Genomic DNA, 22720 nt, shown 5'->3' with positions numbered 1-22720 from the left:
TGGAACTAAGCAATCAAAGGATTATAGATCCTTTTTATACTTTTATGAAGGAATGACTATTGAAGACAATGCTACCAATCAAGTTATCAATTAGCAAAAAAATTTAGTATCAGCTAAGTCACACCCAGTGAAAGCCAAGCTGCATTCAAAAGTTGAGCTGTAGAAAGTAGGAAATGCACATTCTGATTTTGAAAATAGTATACATGAAAGAGATGATGAAATACAAGATGAATATGAACAAAATGACTTTGAAGTTGAAGGATCAAACATGGAAAGAAGGATAGAACCAAGATTAGCCAAATATGTAAGAACACACCACCTTGCAGATCAAATAATTGGTGACAAGGATGTAAGACTGATGACAAGGAATAGACTCAGGAATGAATCATGCTTACTGAGAAAGGTTGAGCCTAAAATAGTAAAAGATACACTACAAGATGATGACTGGTATAAAGCTATGAAAGAGGATATAGATCATATTGAGAAGAACAAGACCTAGACTCTAGTTCCTAGACCAGCTGATAAGAATGTAATTGGTACCAAATGGGTGTTTAGGAACAAACTTGACGAGAATGGTGTGATAACAAGAAAAAAAAACTAGATTAGTTTGCAAAGCCTATGCATAAGAAGAAGGAGTGATTATGGGGAAACATTTTCCCTTGTTGCAAGAATGGAAGGAGTAAGAACACTACTTGGATATGTTGCATACAAAGGTTTCAAAGTCTACCAAATGGATGTGAAGTCTACTTTTCTGAATGGTATACTAGAAGATGAAGTCTACATAGAAAAACTAATAGGATTTTTTGATGACAACAACAAGGATATGATTTGCAAACTACATAAGACACTTTATGGTTTGAAGAAAACACCTAGATCATGGTATGAGAGATTGCATAAATATTTTGTGAAGATAGGATTTGAGAGAATAGATGACAACAATAACTTGTATATCAAAGCTGAAAAAGGTAAAGAAATTTTGATATCAGAAATCTTTGTATATGAGATAATATTTGGAGGAAAAGATGTTCTATGCAAAGATTTTGTTGATCAAATGAAACATGAGTTTGAGATGTCAATGTTTGGAGAAATCAAGTTCTTTGTTGGATTTCAAGTTCATCAATTGAAGCATGGCATATTTGTGACCCAATCAAAAATACATCAAGGAGATACTCAAGAAATTTGGATTAGAAGAGTCAAAACTAGTTAGCACACTAATGGCAATGGGACATAAGTTATCGAAGAATGATGAGTCAGTTGAAGTGAATCAGACAATGTATAGATCAATGATTGGAAAGTTGCAGTATGTTGTACATAGTAGACTAGACATTGCATTAACTATTGGGATAGTGGCAAGATTTTCTATAGATCCAAGAGAAAATCACCTGATGGCAATAAAGAGAATATTGAGGTACCTAAAAGGAACTAATGACTTTGGTTTGTACTACAAGAGGACTAAAAAGTTTAAGCTAAGAGCCTACATTAATGCAAATTGGGGAGTTAATATTGATGATAGAAAGAGCACTAGTGGAGGAGCATTTTTCTTGGGAAAAATATTGATTACATGGACCAATAAAAAGTAAATTTGTACCTCACAGTCCACAAAAGAAGTTGAATATGTCACAACTGCTATCAATTGCACCAATATTGTATGGATCAAACATTTGTTGCAAGGAATGAAGGAAGAAGTGAATGAGCCTATGATACTTTATTGTGATAATAAAAGTGCTATCAACATATCAAAGAACTATTTAATGCATTCCAAAACCAAGAACATTGCAATTAAGTATCACTATGTAAGAGAATTGGTGGAAGACAAACGAGTGAAGATAGAATATGTAAGCTCAAAGGAATAAATTGCTGACATCTTCAAAAAAGCACTACCTAAAGATTCTTCTGAGTATCTTAGTGGTAATTTAGGGGTGATACCCCTAGCCAAGGCTACTTAAGAAAAGGCAACATTCCCCTGCATCAAATGAATTGATTGTTGGAATATTACACACTGATGTAGAGGATACTTACTTTAGGATTCATGCCTAAAGTAATTAAAGTAATGAAGTTCTAAACTAGTTACAAGCAAGGTAACAAAGGGAGAAAATGAAAGAACATGTGAAAGCTACACTTGCATATTAAAATACTGAAATAGTATGTCTTTGGCATTGTTTTCAAAGAGGGAGAAAGAGCAAAGAAACTGATCAATAGTAGGAGAAAGAGCAGAAACTGATTAACAACATTTAATGGATAAAAGATTTGATCAAAAGATTGATGGAGAAGATGAAGAAGCTACCCAAAACATAAAATAGAAAAAGATAAGCAATGCATATAGAGGGAGAGAATGTAAGAAAAGATAAAATAGCTAAGAGGGAGATAGAAGTAAAGCAATCAGGAGAGTAGATCAAGAGAGGGAGATGTGAAAACTAATGGTAACACAATTACTTTTTGGCATTTGACTTACTATTCTAACCTAGTTAACTTGATTAAATAGTTTAGTCTAATGGTTGATCAGTTTGGTTTGCCATCAATGCCAAAGAGGGAGATTGTTGGAAATTTGATTGAAAAGTTCATTGTAAGAAGAAGATCAAAGAGGGAGATTATTGTAAAGAAGAAAGTTAGTTGATAAAGAATGTTGTCAATCATTGTTTTATCATTGATGTCAAACTCACTACTTGTATGAATGACATTTTCTTATTAGATCCAAGTACTATCACTTAGTTGATTGATAAAGAGAATTTAATCAACAAGATGTAACAAGAGCACCTAAGGGAAAGATTGAGTTATGATGTTGTAATAGAGTACAAGGATCAGTTAAGACAATGGTTAAATGGTGTATTGATAACATACTTGAAGATATAGAGGCTGGCCACACTTAGAAACATTGGAGGAATAAGTTGTAATAAAGTTGAATATAAAGCTTAAACTAAGTTCATCAGTGGGTGCCAAGAAAACTAGTTGAAGTCAAGAAAATTTTTAGTTAGTAAATGAAAAATCTAGTGTTTTCCGAGTGAAGTTCAGGTGCCAAGCATCAAAAAATCCTAGTTGGTGCCGAGTGAAGTTTAGGTGTTGAGCATCAAAAAATCCTAGTTGGTGCTGAGTGAACTTCAAGTGCCAAGCATCAGTAAAACATAGTTGATGCCAAGTAACATAGTATGTGCCCAACACTAGTATTTCAATAGTGTTGAGCTACTACATTATTGAAAATGTCAAAGATTCACCAAATCTGAGCTGACATATTTGTTACTTTGAATTTTGTGAACTAGTTGGAGGATAAGGATGATGAGCTGGTGGCACAAAATTCTATGTAAATCATTTTTGAGAGAATTCAAGAGGATTCTTCATGATGTTTCTAGAAGGAACATAATATCTATTAGATACAATGAACCCTACCAAATCTGTACAAATTGAAATTAAAGGAGGGAAGAATCAAGTGGGAAAGGTACTCCAAGACTTCTATTTAAGGAGTCATAGACCAAGAAGCAAGTGTTGTTGCTGGTGTGCCAAATTGTGAAGTGGTTAAAAGGGTGTCAAGGAGAAGACATCTAGAAATAACAGAGCACAGAGGGTCTACTTCAATAAGTGGTTAGAGAGATATGATTGCATTGGTACATTGAGCATGGAGACTCAAGGAGACTAAGCTTGAAAGGAGAGCAAGCTATCAAGAGTTGCAGAGATTGAAGGCTAGGCAATGTTATGAGCTGAAGAGTGATTTGAGATCTACAAGTTAAGTTGTATGTTGTAATTAGGTCAAAGACTTTCTAATACTCTCTAGAAATTATATTAGATATGGAAATCCTATGGACTTAGGTTAGTTTAATATCCATTTGTAAATCTTTTAATAGGGTGGCATTCTGAGTGAATGTTCTAAAGTCCTCTAACAAGGTCATATTTAACAGTGTGTTGTAAGCCTTGAATAGGGCAAGCCTTTCACAGGCCATCACTTCAGAAGAGTGAGAATTGAGTAGCATGTTACTGGTAATTTTTTCCAAATATATTTTCCACGTAAATCACTGTGTTATGTGTTGATCTTTTCATGTGTTATGCTTGCATGTTGATTTACAGTAACTTGTTGAATAGGAATATTTTAAGCTTGGATGAATGAATGGTTGAATGGGCTCACTACACTTAGTGAAAAAGTTTGAATGGGACATTTGGACCTTGAATAACTAATTCACCCCCCTCACCTCCCCCCCTCTCAGTTATTCTAAAGCATTTCTAACACCATCTTCTTCACATCCTAATTGACTAGACTTTGATTTCTTACCCTTTTCTTTGAGTGAGTTTTTCTTTGAATGTAGATTCAATATTCTTTGAAGTAGGAACATAGTTATCATAATTGTCTAATTCAAAAGCTCTTAATCTTCCAACTAGAGCATCGAAGCCTATTTTATTATTTGGATCACATCTCATTTCTTGAATAGTAGATACTCTAATTGCATAAATAAGAAGAAGACTTTTGAGCACGTTACTTATAATAGTTTCCTCCTTAATGTCTCCTCCAGATGTTTTGATTATACTTACACTGGCCTTGATCCTTTCCACATATTTTTCAATGTTTTCATCTTCTCTCATTCTCATTTGATCAAATTTTCCTCTAAGACTTTCTACTCTAGATCTTCGTACATTATCATCTCCTCCATAGATATCTTTCAGTTTGCTTCACATTTCAAAAGTAGTTTTACAATCTTTTACCTCATCAAATTTGACATAACTGAGAGCAAATGCAATATCTATCATCATGATGTTATGATTCTTCTTTTTAGAAATATCTTCAACTAATAATGTTCTAGTGGGAGTCTTATATTTAGCATCAAGGCACTTGCAATCTGAATCACTAATGGTAGCTAAATATAATCAATAGTCCTTTCCATGCTGTAAAATTCTCTCTATTCAGCTTGGGAATCTATCTTTTGTAAGACATTTTGATCTTTAGCTTAGGTCCTTGAAACCTTCCTTGCAAGCACCAAAAGCTCTAATACCAATTGTTGGAAATATAAGAGGAGTACTTGAGAGGGGAGGGGTGAATCAATTACTACTAAAATAAATCCCAAATCCCTTAGATGTTAGTACAAAATGCAAACAAATAATTGATTACTACTGAAGCTTGGTAAACACACAGAATGTTGTAACTCGGTAATAATTGAATTAGCTAAGCAAATCATTAGCATATAAACTTTTAGATGTTATTTGTGATTGCCACACTATAACTTAGTTGCAAAAACATTAAAGAAAATAGGATGAACACATTAGACACCAAGATTTAACATGGAAACCCAATTTGGGAAAAACTATCAATTGCAATTAGTTACTATTTTTCACTCTTCTAAAGTGAGCCCTGTTAGGAGCCAACCCTATTAAAGGTTACAAAATAACCTATTAGGTGTGACCTTGGTAGAGGATTTAATCACCCTATTAGGAGTAGCCTTTTTAGAGGTCTTGAGAATAATTCAATGGAATTTCCACCTTGTTTGAGGATTTACAAATAGTTGTCAGGCCAACTCTATTAGGAGATTTAGATTATTACTACAATGGTTAGAGAGTGATAATGAGATGACCTGATTTGAATGCAACTGAATTGCTAATTATAGATCTCTATTCTAGCTTATACTTGATCCTTCCTGATTGAATATATCTTTACTGCTCCACAAGGATATTCTTCTTATCCTTAAAATTCACTTCCTTTGCTCATCATTTCTTGCACACTTTGAAATCACAACTTGACCTTATACTTATATCTTCCACTTTGTCAAGTTGGCTCAAATACAACTTAGAATAATCAATATTTATCACCTTAGTCAGTTGGAATTAATAGATAAATCAATTAAGCTCAACAAAATAAGAAAATCCTTCATTAGCCAACCTAGCTTGGTAGAAACTAATTCAAAAATGATTTCCTTTGTTAGCCAACAGAAGCTTGGTTAGCACTACAAACTTGCAAAAACCCTTTGGTAACCAAGTGAGCTCAGTTAGCACTGGTTCCATCCAACTTTCCTTTATTACCCAAGTGAACTCTATTAATATTCGCTTTCTACAACTTTTCCTTTGACACCTAAATGAACTTAGTAGACACTACCTTCTGAACTAGGAAAACACAAGAATGCTCAATAGACACTAAGAACTATCTTCACTACCCAAGTGAGCTTGGCTTATTCTATTTGATAATGATATGACATTTTTGTAACATCAAAGACAACACACAATCAACCAATTATATCCAACACTTCAAAAAAATTGGACTAATCAGAGTGAAGGGGCCCAATCCAAAAGTTCCAAAGGATATCTCCTAGAACTATTGAGAGCAAGTCCAATATTAAATGTGAACTTTGTTACTAGGTAGACATGGATTACAACTAAAGAAATTTAAATTAATCACAATGGCCCAAATCCAATGCTCTATCTAAGTCAATTTTCTCCTACAATCACTATGTCACTCTTTGCAGAGGGATTTCCTAGATTTGTGTTAATTTTTTATGACCCTTTCATAGATTTAGTGTTGCTGATAATTCAAAATCTAAGACTTGAATCCATCTTCATCACCACCATTATCTCTACTCAAGGAAAACAAAAAAATCCCATGTTCTAGATGTAGGCTCCACCTTAAAGATCATTCTCCATGTCACTATAATGATACATTGGAACAACAATCGCTATCAAATCATTCCCAAAATTGTGCCATTCGAGTTACAAATAGGTGACTTTGTAGAGCACCCACATAGCAATCAGGTTGTGCTACATATTTCTATTCTCATTGAAACTACTGTTGTTCACCAAAATTGGATCCAAACTTACATCCATCTTGATCACACACATTGGGTCTATTTGAGGTCCATGAGAGGTTCCAATAGAAAACACTCCCTAATCACTTATGATACATAAACCAAGTACTAGATGATAAATCACCATTAAAGTCACTCTCCAAAGTAGCACAATGACACATTGGAATGCTAACTATTGTCAAACCATTCCTAAAATTGTGCCAATTGAGTTGCAAAGAAGCAACTTTAAGGAGCCCCTACATAAAAATTAGGATGCTTTGTGCCCCTCTCACATAATTGATATTGTTGACCAAATTTTGAATATAAGACTCATCTCCACCTTGATCATAGACATTAGGTCTATTCAAGCACCATGGGGAGGTTTCATTAACAAAAAATCCATACTCGCTTGTGGCACACAACCCAATGGCTAGTCGCAGGCTTTCCTTTAAGAGATCACTTTCCAAGTCACCACTAATGACACATTGGAACAACAACTATTGCCAAACTATTCTTGAGTTTGTGCCAATCAAGAAAAAGATAGAGAAGTGATATTGGGTAGACTTGACATTTTATTATCTTTCAAAAATGCATGTTCATCAAAATTTTGACCAATCCTTGGTAAAAGTTTCACCAATGTTAGTCAAAATTTTGATGAATAGGCTGATCAACATGCCATTGCAGGTTTTGTATCTTGGTCGCATGTGTGCAAAAAATGTTAACCAATGTTAGTCAAAAGTTTGACAAATAGACTAACCAATTATGGGGGTCACTTTTGACCAATATCTATTTAGAAATTTTAATGATAGAACAAATTTGTCAAATTTTGGATGGAAAAAATATTGACAAGATCAATTGTGGATCTTTCAACCAATTTGCATTGAAAAAAGAGGTAAATTCTACTAGTGTGTGTGTGTTTAGTGTCTTAATTCCCTTGATGCTCCTAAGTTCCAATCACCATGAGTGCATCAACATAGAAAAAATCTTTTAGTAATTGGTGATAGTTTGAGAAATCCCCATTAACAAATTTCCAATCACTATATGACTAGATGTGAGAATCCATCTAGAGGCCTCTTAATGATTCATCAATTACTTGTCTTTTTGTATTTCTAGCAATCCATTTATCAACTTCCTAGAGCTCATGTGTTTTTTCTTGATTCTTCCTTGAAATTTTTGTTCATTTGAAATAAGCTAGTGAATATATTGCACTAGCTCCAATTGATCACCTGATTTTGTTCATACCAAGTTTTGGAGTCCTATTTGATGACACCATTTTTAAAATAAAAAATTCTCTTGACAACAATTAGAAATGTGGTCAAGGTATTGGTGCTCCTTTCTTATGGACCTTTTTAAATATGATGACTTGTGCATTCCTCTTTTAATGAAGTTTGGTAAACTCACATGCCAACAAGTGATTTTAATAAGCCCTTACAGAGATCCTTTGTTCAATCTAGAAATTTTTTGACTATTCCTTAACCATTGTCCACTTGGGTTAAAAGAAACCTAGATGATTAATTCTTTAAATTTGTAAATTATTGAGAGAAATTGATATAGAATCCAATATACAGGTTGAAAATATTCTCTTTCCTATACATGACACTTGTATTTATTTTTCATAATAAATATAATTATTTGAATGCTTTGACGAAGAAACACCTCTTCTAAAAATTAAAACTAGTTGGTATGGAAAACATGTTAGGAAAAGCCTAGACAAAATATACTAACTCCATGAATCAAAGACTAAAAATAAAAAAGGAGCCAAAAGATACAAAAAACTAAACAAAAAAAACTTTAGACAAAGAAAACTAATGCCTAACTAAAAAGTCTAAAAAATAAAAAGAACAAAAACTCATATATAGAAAACTTTGAACAATAAGAACATGGGTTGGTTATTAGTAGAATTCTCATTATGTGTAATAGTAATAACCCAACCCATATAGTTCTAAAAAATTTTGACTTGTCTTTGTACTCAAAAAAATAAAATTTGGGCAATCTTGGTTCAAATTTAGGGTATAAATCACACAAAATTAGAAGTTGTGGTAACTCTCCATGGTTATGATTAATAAAAAATAAAGTTTTCTTATCTTTAGCATCATAATTAAATTTAAAATCATTAAATTGAAAGGAATAATGGAAATATATCACCCTATTTAGAGAATGCCCTATCATGGGGGTACACTTACACACTGTAGTTTCTCCTTTTGATGGTCTTATCTCATGGTACAAAACTCCACATGCACATGGAAACATTAGAAGGAAATAATATAATACAGTTATCAAAACAAGACCCAAAAGGTAGACCATTGTGTTTATGGTCCTTATTATCTATTGGCATTAAGTTATTATTGCCATTAGTGACAACACTCATCTATATCAGTATAGCTACTGAGCTTAGCACTTAGTTTCCTACACTCACTGAGCATTCTAGTGTTAACCAAGCTTCAAAGTGTTTAGCAATTTACACAAAGCAAAATAGTGGCTACCAAGTGATACAGGCAATGTGAAGACTAGTAATGTCTACCAAGCTTCATAGTGTCTATTGAGCTTCATAGTGTCTACCATGTAGTAAGTTTGTGTCATGGAAATTTAGAGTAAACTGAGTATTGGAAGAAGTAGTGTTTACTAAGTGAAGCAAGGTAAAATCAGCATGTAGTATCTATTGAGTGACACTACATCTACCAAGTCACTAGTGGTCACCAAGTTCAGAACTACATCGAGTGATCAGTATGGACCAAGCCTTCACTTCTACCAAGTGCATGATGATGTCGTGTAATGTAGTGGACACCGAGTATTAGAAGGTCACTAAGTTAGTTTAGTGAACCTGAGTTATTTACTATTGGGTTAACTTTGTAATGTGTTATTCACTTGTATTTTTGCTGACCTTGCAATTTTGTAAATTGGAAAGGTATATATTTAAGATGCATTATAAGATATCATTGTATTAAAGTTCTATGAAGTTTTTAGAAGTGCATGTGAAGGAATATCAACAGTAGTTTAAGGAATGCAGCAAGGTCAATACAAGAAGTAGAAAAGTTATATCTATCACACAAGGTGATCAATGCATAAAAGGATCTTATCAGCAATCAGTTGTAAGTAGATCCACTACTTCATCTTAATAGGTGAATTAGTATCTAAATCCTTTAACAAGGTAGACTTAATAGTCTTTGTATAAATCTCCTAAGCAAGTGCATACTTCATTGTATGTTTGTAAATCGTCTAACAAGGTGGACCTAGCAGTCCTTTGTGCTCCTAATAGAGTAGATCACCAAAAGTGGTCAATGTAAGGCTTAACAGGTCAACTTTGTGTTGTAGTAGTAAAGTTTTGTGGGTACCATCCCCAACCCAATTTTAATTTCTATTTGGAAGGTTTCTAGGTCACCAAAACATTGTGTTCTTTTCTGTGATGAATGTTTTATCTTTCAATACTAATGTATGCAATAGTATAAATGGATTTGTGGTCAATTTAAAGAAAATTTTGAAGCAACTGATTCACCTCTCCCCTCTTAATAACTTATCAAATCTTGAATATTTTCAACAATTGGTATCAGAGCATTGTGGTTCTTAGGATAAAATTTTAAAACTTGAGAAAAGATCTAAGGACAAATGGAGATATTCAAACTTGACAAGGAAATTGAAAATGAAAAGCTAGATCTAGAAATGACCATAGCTCAACTCAAGGAATCAAATGAGCATCTTTCCCAATCCTTGAAAAGAAAGAAGGAACTTGCAAGAAAAATGAATGGCCATCAGTATGTTGAAGAAAAGATTGAAGACTTTTTCCCATGATGCAGTTCAGATGAAGCTAATGAGGCAATCAAAGAACTCCTAGCAAAGAATGGCTCTTTGCAAGAAGAGGTAAGAAAATTGAAAAGAGAACAAGAAGTTCAGTCAATAAGAATGTGTAAAATCTTGGAACAAAGGACTAAGGCAAAAGAAGACTTGGAGGCAAGAAACAATGAAGAACAAAATCAATCCAATTAGCATGAAGACCTTATATATCAAATCACTGAAGCAAATGAAAAAATTAGGATTCTCAAAGCACATAATGAAAGAATAATAAGTGATCTAAATTATGAAAGAGAAATTAATGATGGAATAATTAGAGAACTAAGATCTAAAAAGAAAATCATTGAAAATTTGAAGAATGACCTAAATGCTAAAAAAAAAATCAATGAGAGAATGATGAAATCTCAAGAAGACATGAATCAATTGAATCAGCAAGATGAGTAGAATCTTCATAGGCAAAAAGGTAAAGCAGGACTTGGATACAATGAAGAAGAAGGAAAATCTTCCAAGAAAGGTGCAAAAAGGAATAAAAAACCCTCATACAATCATTGTGGAAAAATTAGTCATACATCAAAAAAATGTTGGAGCAATGGAAAAGAAAAATTCAATGGAAAGTTCTACAACTGCAATCAACATGGTCACAAAGCTAATGAATGTAAGGAGAAACTAAAATTTGAAGGTAAATGTCACAAATGCAAAAAGCATGGTCACAAGGAATCTCAATGTAGATTCAAATCATTCAATCTAGCTTAACAACTTGTAAAGGCAATATTTGGATGGGACTACAATACCTAGTGCAGATGTCATTATTGTGGAGAATATGGACACATTGGCATAAATTGTCCAAGGCATCACCTAAGAAAGAAGGATACTACTATAAGATGTTACACATGCACTGAACTTGGTCATATAGCTAAAAACTACATGAATATAAGCAAAGTTGAAGATGAAAAGAAAGCAAGGGCTGACAACATAAGTAAACAAGTGAAGTAGCAATGGATTCCTAAATCCACCGAGGATACAAGCTCAAACCATGGAAGTAAAGTCACTCAAGAAGTGGGTGAATCCATCCTCTCAAACTAAATTCCTAAGAATGTGTTGGAGCTATACTCAACAAGAAAATCATAAGCAGTTCCAACAAATATGAAGAATGCAAATGATCTAATCAATATTCCAGATACACAAGGATCACAGAAAGGTTATCTTTCACCGAGTTGCAACAGACTCCACCAAGGAAAGTTGGTTGAAGACCTTATTGACTGAGGTTGGGAGTAAATGAAATTTGGTTTGTCTATTGAGTTGATACTCTTGCCAAGTTAGGTCAGTGGATGAAAATTTGTCACACACTGTGTCATTATGATGCCAAGCATTTATGAAAATTTTTCAACAAAGGGGACAATTTTGACTTCATTTTTTCACGGCATTCATAGCATTCGAAGAGGAGTGATTTGAAAGAGCATTATAGTGTTTTCAAGCAATTTAGCAATGAGATCTTCATGAATTCTATCATCTATTGAGTAGCAATGGCATCTACCAATGGAAGTAGCACTAAACCAAAGAAGGGTTCTAAAATGTTGGTTAAGGGCATCGAATGGAAAGCACCAAACTTCAAGCTCGTTTTGGCCATTGCTAAATCACTTGATCCTTATGGTGCTCAGTCACAAATCCCATCAAAGGTACTCCTGATTAACAACATAAGAACTCATTTCAAATGTATTGTTTAAGAATTGGGGACATTAGAAATGGATAATGCCCTAGCTGAAATATGTGTTGACAGAATTTTGAAACCTGAGCATAAGCATTTGGAAATGAAAGGATTAACTCATATCCCTCACATATCACAAAATTTCCAAGTAAAATGGATAAGGTACATATTGAGTCAATTCCACAATGGTCAATTATGGTTGGAGCAACCCATTTTAATTACAAAGAAGATGATACACAAGGTAATGGATTTGCCAATGCTAAGGAAAGCTAAGTCAACCAAAACCCTAGGTAAGGAGGAACTGCAAAAGAAAACCCTAGTTGAGTGGGATGGTAGAGGTTTGAAAATAAACAATGTCACTAACATAGAACTTAGGTTTGGCATCCACATCATTGCACACAAGATCTACAACTTGAGTCGGTCAAATAATGTTCCTTGTGAGGCAGTTGACCTAGCACACAAGGTTATAAAGAACAACCTTGAATATGATCTATCAAATGTGTTACTGAAGCAATTGAACAAAAATATTGATAGTGTGAAGACTTCCAAGAACAATCCCTTCAAGTTTAGCTCATTGCTTTCTTGTTTATTTTTTTATGTTAAAAAATTCTTTCCATCTAAGGGCACAATTGTGTGGAAGAAAGACACCCCTATTCTTTATCAGATAAATGAATTTATTGAAGAAATGGGTGAAATTTTTGAAAGAGTGTTGAATAACTATTTTGAGGCATTCAAGGAGAAAATGAACAATAGATTTCAAATCCCACCCAAGCTTGTAGAAGACTAGGAGGATGATATATGCTTCCTGGTGGACTATGACAAAGTGTACATTCAAGTAGTCATACCAAGAGTGGCATGGGTAAAACCATTGCCTTATGAAATTAACATTGATGAAGCTAGAGACACCATTGAGGCATTAGTAAATGAGCTAGCCAATCCTAATCTTCTTGCATTTTGCACATATGAGGAAGCCAAGAATAGGATAGAGCTTAGTATTAAGATTCCTCAAGCTCTCAGCAGAGGCAAGAAGAGGATTGCTAAATTAACAATAGCTGAAGGTCCTCTAATGCTTACCAAGGGAAAGGATGAGGATGAAGAGGAGGAATATGAAGAAAAAGAAGAAGAATCAAAGAAAGAGGAACCAACAAGGAAGAAAGGTAGGGTGATTATCACAAAACCTCAGAAGCAACCAACTACAGTGTTCACCAGGAGAACTAGGAAAGGTAAAAATTAACTATTACTAGTTATCTACTTTGCACCTAAATTTGAGGAAAGAATGAAATAGCTAAGAGTTGGAGCATGAATTTGCAATTTCAAAATTCTCAAATATGAGACTCAGACTCTAGCCAAGCAAAAAGAGATTGAGGACTTAGTTATGGAAAAGATGGGTATTTGGAAATACTCCCTTGCACAAATACAACCTCAAATCCATGTAGATCTTTTTGCTAAAATCAAAGTTAGATGGAAGAAAACAATAAAAACTATAAAGGATATTTTTGAACAACACCTGAGATAGTTGGTACCAAATCTAACTGACGTAGAAGTGAAGAAGGCAATAAAAGAGCATGAAGATAGAATGATTTTAAAGCTTAACATGTGCTTCATATTAATGAAGAATATAAAATCAATGGTTGAGTATGCATCAAACATTTGGAGAGAAATATATCATCTCAACAAGCCATTAGAAGAAACTATTGAAATTAAAGATGATGATAGCAGTGGCAATGATGATGATGATGACAATACTCCATCAATCAAAGTTATAGCAGGATAATTGCATGCTCTAATGGAGGAAAAGGATGAAGAAGAAAAGGAGGAAGAAGCAAAAGAAGAAGAAAAGGATGAAGATGATCCAGTCAGAATAGCAGCTGAAGCAATTGCATCTCTTCCTCACACTCCACCACATATTGTCACATCTATGGAGATAGCTTCTACTAGTGAGATTGTGAGCATAATAGTAACATCAATTGCTCAATATTTACCAGCCACCTCCTAGCTCTAGGTATCTACAATGGAAGTGTCAAGCACTACATCTACTGAGATGATTGTTACTTCTTCAGCTACCAAGTTAGCTCTCTCTACTCCTACATCATCAATAAGTGCAACAGTGAGTTCTACAATTTTGTTTTCATCAATTCTAGTTAGCTCTACAATTTTGTTTTCATCAGCATTATCTGTATCCACTTCTATTCTAGTTAGTTCAGATATTTCTATGGGTATTCTACCGAGTGTGGCACCATTTTTGGGAAGTGTTTCAGTTTTTTATTCAATTAGTACTCCTATTGGTATTCAATACTTAAGTCCTATCCCATTTTTCACTACTAGCCCTTCTATCTCCACTATTATGTCTATTCCAAAGGTCAAACTAGTAATCACAAAAGTAGAACAAAGGTAACAATTGAAAATTTTGATCACTGGAAAGGGAATTGAAGAAGACATTGACCTAGACATAGAGATAGTAATACCTAAGATTGACTTTGAGACTACTACTATTGAAGAGAGGAGGTTAGCAAGTCAACTCATAGAGATGAAAGCTACGCAAAAGTAGTTAAGGTCTGAAAGGGATAAGGAGTATAGAATAATTGAGAATGCCAACATTATAATTATAGAAGCTATAATTATTGAAGTGGATTCCACTCAACACATTTTGATTCAGTTAGAAGAGGTTGTACAGAAATATAATGAGGACTCTTCTAGACAAGAGAAACTAATTGAAAAGGCTGAAAGGAAGTTTGATGACAATGTGCTAGAGCATATTGCTTAGTAGATTGCAATCAAACAAGTTGATTTGTCCATATTTTTGGGTAATTTAAAAAATTATTTTAATAGTGCAACATCTCTTTTTTCCAAACTTTGTGATGTCTCTAGTTTTACTAAAGAAATAAAGGAGAAGATAAATAAGATTGATGTTGATATGCAAACAAGTGTATCAAAGTTGCAAGTTGACCCCTCCTCTAGCTCCTCTCATCACACCAAGGTGAAATATCTGGTAGACATGTAGGAAAAACTTCTAAGAGAAGAAGCAAGAATAAGAGAAAACTTGATTGATATTCAAAACACGATCTTACCAGTAATGGATACAATTTAGAAACATATTGCTCATTGCAAAACATTGGTCTAGGATCAAAACTTCTTAGTGGTTGATCACATGATCAAATTATTAGTAGAAGTTTAGATTGCCCTCTCCACCTGCAAAATTTTGCAAGAGAATTGGGATAACTCATTTGCCCTCATTCCAAAGGTACATCAAGAATTTCTATCTCATTTTGGTGTAACTATATAAATAGTATATGTAGCTCTTTGGCATTACTATCAAAAAGGGGGAGAGATATCAGAATAAGCGCAAGGGGGAAAACACTGTATAAATGAAGAGATATCTATATAAGTGAAAGGGGGAGATAGCACTCAATAGAGTCAACATGTATATGTGTATAAATATGTGCATAAGTATCTTTGTATATACATTATGTGTCATCAAGGAGATATGTAATGCCCCGCCAGGGATCCAAAGAATTAACCTAGAATTTCACTAATTTTGGTAGCATTTTTTTTTTTACATGAAAGTAAAACCATATACAACTTATACACAATAACAGAAGCAATAAAAATAACCATTTAAAAGTAAACATAAACATAATAGGTTACATTCTCCATGGATCCCTTAACATTGAATCAAATCTAAATTAACTATTAATCTAACATCACATCCTCATGAAATAATAATGATAAGTCCAATGTTCATAAATTACATTTTTGAATGCTCAATCATCCACTGTACATGTCACAGGGTATGAAAGGCTTACAAGAATATACATATGTGAAACCATACATCATACATGATACATCCTCATAAGAGATAACCATAAGTAATCAACATAAATATCTAAGTGCACGGTTCCTTCCAATTGTAAATAGCATCATTAGACCATCATGGATCCTAGCCATCCCTTCATGCATAACATCCCAAAGCACCAAAGAGATCATCGACTATTAACATAGTAGGAATGTTACTCCTAAAACTTCCTACATCATATGCAGAAAATAATCTAACATGCAAATATACGCATAAGATAACATCATCTAACATATGCTAATCAACAATGAAAGGATACATATCCACCATCATAAAGAATGCATTAGCCATGATGTCTCAATCGGATCTCAAATGATAAGAGTGGAAAAACACTACCACTCGACTACGTGGAACCTAAGTGGTCCACTCCCACTATGTTGAGGAGATAAACTCAAGTCCCAAACAAGCTATCAAAATCACATAGCATAAATCTCTATAAGTCCAAGAATCCTAAAAGTATACTAACTGAAGGTTCCAATCACAAAACCGACATCTAATTCCCAGAGGCACACAATGACATGTAGGAAACCTACTATGCAAGTGGGAAAGTGTCATCATATATATCATGTAGAAGTTACCCTGGAAGTTATCTTACAACTCCACAGGTCCCTATCGATCCTCATGTGGCCACTAGTATCCTCGCATACTGACAAGGCATACTATGGAATGCAAGGTCGCAACCATGTATTCTTTCTACTCCCATCCTAGTCTGTACTAGCACTCGAGGCATGGGTGAGAATAAAACAATTATCTTTTTATGTTCATTTAGTTAGTATTAGGTGTGAATAATTTCACTTATTAAAACAACTTACAATGAGTTACCCTGGCAGCCTCTTAGGGCCCCAGCCCACATTGCAAGCCACTTCCTAACACTACAAGAAAATAACCTACCCTAAGCTCATGAAATCATAAATCTCAAAATCACAAAAGATAATCCACAATATAAACATCAATTCTCCATGAGTCAACTGAAAAGCATAATAGATAATCATGACCATAATAGTTCTCTATTGGCAACTGAAGGTATCCCTGATAATCAAAAGTATCCATTGGTTCTCAATAACCAAAATATATCACAAATCATACTGATTGAAGACTCCAAAATGGTTGAGTCAAAACATGCCACATCATGATATCATAAATCAACATTTCAGTCCCATCATGGTGACTGGAAAATAATCCAAGGATAATTGATCGATGACTAAAAAATGGTTAAGTCAAATGTCTCATACATAAGAATTTTAGTTTCCCACAAGAAGACTAGAAAACAATAACAATCAGTAATTACAGACATTTCATAGAGCATGCCATCACATAACCATGGTTGGGTTTATAAAGATCAGAATTAAAACATCATCATGACATCACAATCATAACCCCCAAGCCTCTGGTAGACGTCCTATAACTGGTCAACACTAGTCAACCCAAAACCCAAAATAGAAGGATAAAGAATATGCAATGCAAGCACATGTTTTGGTTTTGCTAAAATTAGATAATTGAATTAAGTGTAGAGGTTTCAATTTCCATTTCCAATTTAAGATATTGAGTGGAGGAATGTTTTGTATGTTTTCCCTAAATAAAGGTTTCCTCTTATAGCTCTAAAAATTGATCTTCCAATTTTTAAAATGATATTTTGTTTAAATAAATGTTATTTGCAAACGTCCCCCATTAATAGTAAATTTTGACATGAGAATTTACCAAATTAATTCCATACACATCTTTTCTTCATAATCCAATTAAATCCATTTATTAATTCATTTTTATAAAAGATCATCCTTTAATTCTAATCATTTATCAAATTATGATAATTATTATTTACTAATAACTTATATACATACTTACACACACACACACACACACACACACACACACACACACACACACACACACACACACACACACACACACACACACACACACACACACACATATATATATATTATGTATAAATATATATATATATACATACATATATAAATATATATATATATATAATTATTAATTTTAACATTTTTATTAAAATGAAATATAAAATCGAATTTCATATAACTTAACATACATTTTATTTTTATTTTTAAAATAACCAAATTTTAAAAGAAAGCACCGTCGTATCAATGACTGTCACCAATGTGACTTCTGTCACAGGTACCCTAATTATGCAAGTACCCTGCGACTATTGCCTTAATGGCACTATTGCGGGTACACTACATAAGCAGGTACCTAGCGACCATTTAAAGGCATGGGTATAGGGGGTGCAATCTGCCCCACCCAAAATATATATAAACTTTTTTCTTTTTAACATTATCAAAATCACATTAGACGAAATTCAAATTTTTTAATAAAGATTATCAACTGTGATTCTATATTCAATTTTTCCAATTAAATATATATACATATACATATGTATGTATGTATGTATGTATGTATGTATGTATGTATGTATGTGTATATATATATATATATATATATATATATATATATATATATATATATATATATATATACACACATGTAGAGATTTATTAAGCATAACATATATATATATATATATATATATGTATGCAGATCTGAATAAATGTGTCTATATCTACACAATTTAAAGGCTTTCAATTTTAAGAAAATCCATAAAATATTTGTTCTCCAAATTTACTCAATTAATTTTCTAATGGATTTGGCTATAAATTTAAACCCTAGCCCCATAATCTCTTCAGATCTACGCACATAAAGTTTTCTCAAATAAATTTTAACTACCCATATTGAGAATTCATTCAAGCAAAATAGGAAAAACCCCCAAAAAGCATATGGAAGACACGAAGAAGATAGGAAGTGCAAGATGCAGAAATAACATAAGCAAAATCATAAGAGTCTACCTGAATTCTGATGCTAATTCACTTTTTCTCAGAAAACCCGCAAAGCAAGCTCCTCCCTTCTCCAAATTTCCTGAGTCTTCCAATGCTCCCAAAAATGCTCTCCCAAAATGCTCTCTCTAAGCCTCTAGGAGTGCCTGAATATAAAGGACTCTTAGGAAGCACCTAGAATGTCTCTAGAAACAACTAGAAGGTGTTGAGAACTAAGCATGAGCCTATTCCAACCTTCTAGATGAGTCATAAGGTTGTAGACGCCATGTGTTTAATTGGTGCACTAACCCCCGTGTTGTTGACATATGAGAAATAAAAAGGTGTGTTTACTCCTAGGCAAGCTTATAACTTTTATTTAATTTTTTTATAAGTTTCATTTTAATTTTTATAACATTTATTATTATTATTTATTTATTAATTTATTATTATTTTATAATTATTATTAATTTTAATTTCTAATTTTCTTTTATTTAATTCTTTTTCTCAATTAATTCTCATTTAATTAATTATAGTCAAAATATCAAAGATCATGATATTATATTAATTTTCTCCAAATAATTAATTTATCAATTAAATCTATTTATTAAGACTTAATTAATATAAAATTCACCATAGACTCATGAAATAAAATACGAAAAACCCACTATAGAAAAACACATACAAAATCAAACCAAAAGGGTTAATATCACGAATTTTGTCTTCTGACACATTCGGAGGGTACTCAACTTAGATACTTGTCTTGATTTTCAGTTAGGAAAAATGGCTTAAAGGGTTGAGATTTGGACTTGAGAATTTATCTCCCCTCTCTTATCATTGAGATAATGTGATAGGGTACGCTCATCCTAGTAATTCAGGGAAGTCGATACCTAGTACCTGCAACCTGCATAAAACCCATGCATGTACATACAATATATATAATACTAAGATAAATAGGAAATGACAGGAAGTGGTGCATCATGTAGATCCCGACTAGCAAGTGACTACGACTTCCTTCCTTAACCACATCAAAAATGCCATACAATAAGAATAAACACGCACACCATACACATGCAAGTATGGGGTAAGTATCCATAATAAAACACATGAGATAATAAACCATCTAACTAATCATCATCAATAACTAAAAGCAGTGTAATATTCATCATATGAGCATACATAAAATGTAGAGTCTAAATAATCTCATCATACATCAACTGAATCCATAACATAATGTCTGATAGTCTCGAAACAATGTTACTAATCCATCAACATAAAACTAGTCTAACATAGTCCAATAATAATAGCAACAATGTGTCCAAAAAATGTAAATGAGGGCAGGCACTACAAGATATATGTAGGAATGTATATGTAGTAGATTTACAAAGATCAATTTTGAAAAACCAAGTTCAGTGAGTCAGATTATGTACATATGTTTTGGCTTATAAGTGCTTTGTCACTAATGCCAAAGGGGGAGATTGTTGGCATTAAGTTATTATTTCCATTAGTGACAATACTTATCTATATCAATATAGCTACCAAGCTCAGCACTTAGTTTCCTACACTCACCAAGCATTCTAGTGGTAACCAAGCTTCAAAGTTTTCAGTAGTTGACATCGAGCAGAATAGTGGTTACCAAGTAAATGTAGGCAATGTGAAGACCAAAAGTGTCTACCGAGCTTCACAGTGTCTATCGAGCTTCGTAGTGTCTACCATGCAATAAGTTTGTATCATGGAAATTTAGTGTAAATCGAGCATTGGAAGAAGTAGTGTTTATCAAGTGAAGCAAGGTAGACTCAGCATGCAGTATCTACTGAGTGACACTACATCTACCGAGTCACCAATGGTCACTAAGTTAAGAACTACATCGAGTGATTAGTATGGATTGAGCCTTCACTTCTACCAAGTGCATGACAATGCCATGTAATGTAGTGGATGTCGAGTATTAGAAGGTCACTGAGTCAGTTTAATGAACCTGAGTTATTTACTATTGGGCCAACTTTGTAATGTGTTATTCACTTGTACTTTGGCCGACCTTGTATTTTTGTAAATTGGAAAGATATATATGTAAGATGCATTGTAAGATATCATTGTGTTGAAGTTCTATGAAGTTTTTAGAAGTTCATGTGAAGGAATATCAACAGCAGTTTAAGGAATGTAGCAAGGTCAATACAGGAAGCAAAAAATTCATATCTATCGCACAAGGTGATCAGTGCATAAAAGTATCTTATCGACAATCAGTTGTAAATAGATCCACTACTTCATATTAACAGGTGAATTAGTCTCTAAAACCTTTAACAAGGTAGACTTAATAGTCTTTGTATTAATCTCTTAACCGAGTGCATACTTCATTGTATGTTTGTAAATCCTCTAACAAGGTGGACCTAGCAGCCCTTTATGCTCCTAACAAGGTAGATCACTAGAAGTGGTCAATGTAAGCCTTAAAGGCCAACTTTGTGCTGCAATAGTGAAGTTTTATGGGTAGCATCTCCACCCCAGTTTTACTTTCTATTTGGAAGGTTTATGGGTCACCAAAACATTGTGTTCTTTTGTGTGATGAATGTTTTATCTTTCAGTACTAATGTATGTGGTAGTATAAATGGATTTGTGGTGAATTTAAAGAAAATTTTGAAGTTACTGATTCACCCCTCCCCTCTCAATAACTTATCAAATCTTGAATATTTCCAACAATTATCACCATTATTTTCCCTAAAGCATGAATTGTCACATTTAGGCTCCTTGGGAATAGAAAACTCAATCATAATCCTTCCTTTAGAATTATGGCATTCATTAATATCATTAATCAAGGTTTTTTCTCCCTCATATCCCAAAGAAGCATCTTCAAAATCAGACTTACCTTCCATTGTAATCTCCCAAGGCAACAAGAAATTAGGAAAACTTACTTCTAAATGGAACCCAGAGGGATGAACTCTATATGGATTTTTTATTGCATAGTTTGATATATTCCTATAATACCCATAATTAAACATTTCCTCAGTCAAACTTGAGACCCAATTAAGCACACTATCCATCTCATTTAATGAATTATCTTGTTCTAAGAGAGTTATCTTATCATTATCCAATGATAAATCAATATCATAGTAGGAAGAATTGGTATATTCTTCTTGACAAGTTCCTAATTAAAAAATCTCAACAACCTTAAGATCTTTCGCACTTCCATCATTTTTATCAATTTTGAGAGTTTTAGCAACTCCATGAAGTTTTGGAAATTTAATTTAATTTTTTTATCTTCAAAATTTCCTAGGATATCCACACTTATTACAACATCAAAACTTGTAACAATTTCATTGCTTCTAGAAATTTCAATAGATTGATCTATCTGTGCTAACACATTAGATACTACATCTTGGAAACTAGCACATTCTAACTATGAAATAATCCTTAGATGGATGCAATAATAGTTAGGAAGAAAAAGGATGTTTGGATTATGATCTTCTCCAAGATATTTCAAATTCCTTGATATGTTATCCCTAAAAATTTTCAAAATCTTATCCTTTACATGTAATTCTTCTTGAAGTGTCAGGATAATATTGGTTGGAGCCTCACAATATATTGGAGCATTATAGACTTTCATGTTTGGAGGGTAGGATGTAACCATAGAGATACATCATCCATTAGAGGATCTTCTGTACTTTTCAAACTTTGTGTGTTCATATTATTTCTACAATAAACATGTATTTGAGAGTGTCCATGCTCTTTCTCTTCATTGAATGGGAACACAAACTCCTCTTGATCATCTTCATCATTTTTTCCTCTTGTATATTTATCATATGAT

This window comes from Cupressus sempervirens, chromosome 6 (genome assembly GCF_028749045.1).
Source record: "Cupressus sempervirens isolate cs-2001-9-10 chromosome 6, ASM2874904v1, whole genome shotgun sequence".
Classification (NCBI taxonomy): domain Eukaryota; kingdom Viridiplantae; phylum Streptophyta; class Pinopsida; order Cupressales; family Cupressaceae; genus Cupressus; species Cupressus sempervirens.
This window is presented reverse-complemented; position numbering follows the sequence as displayed.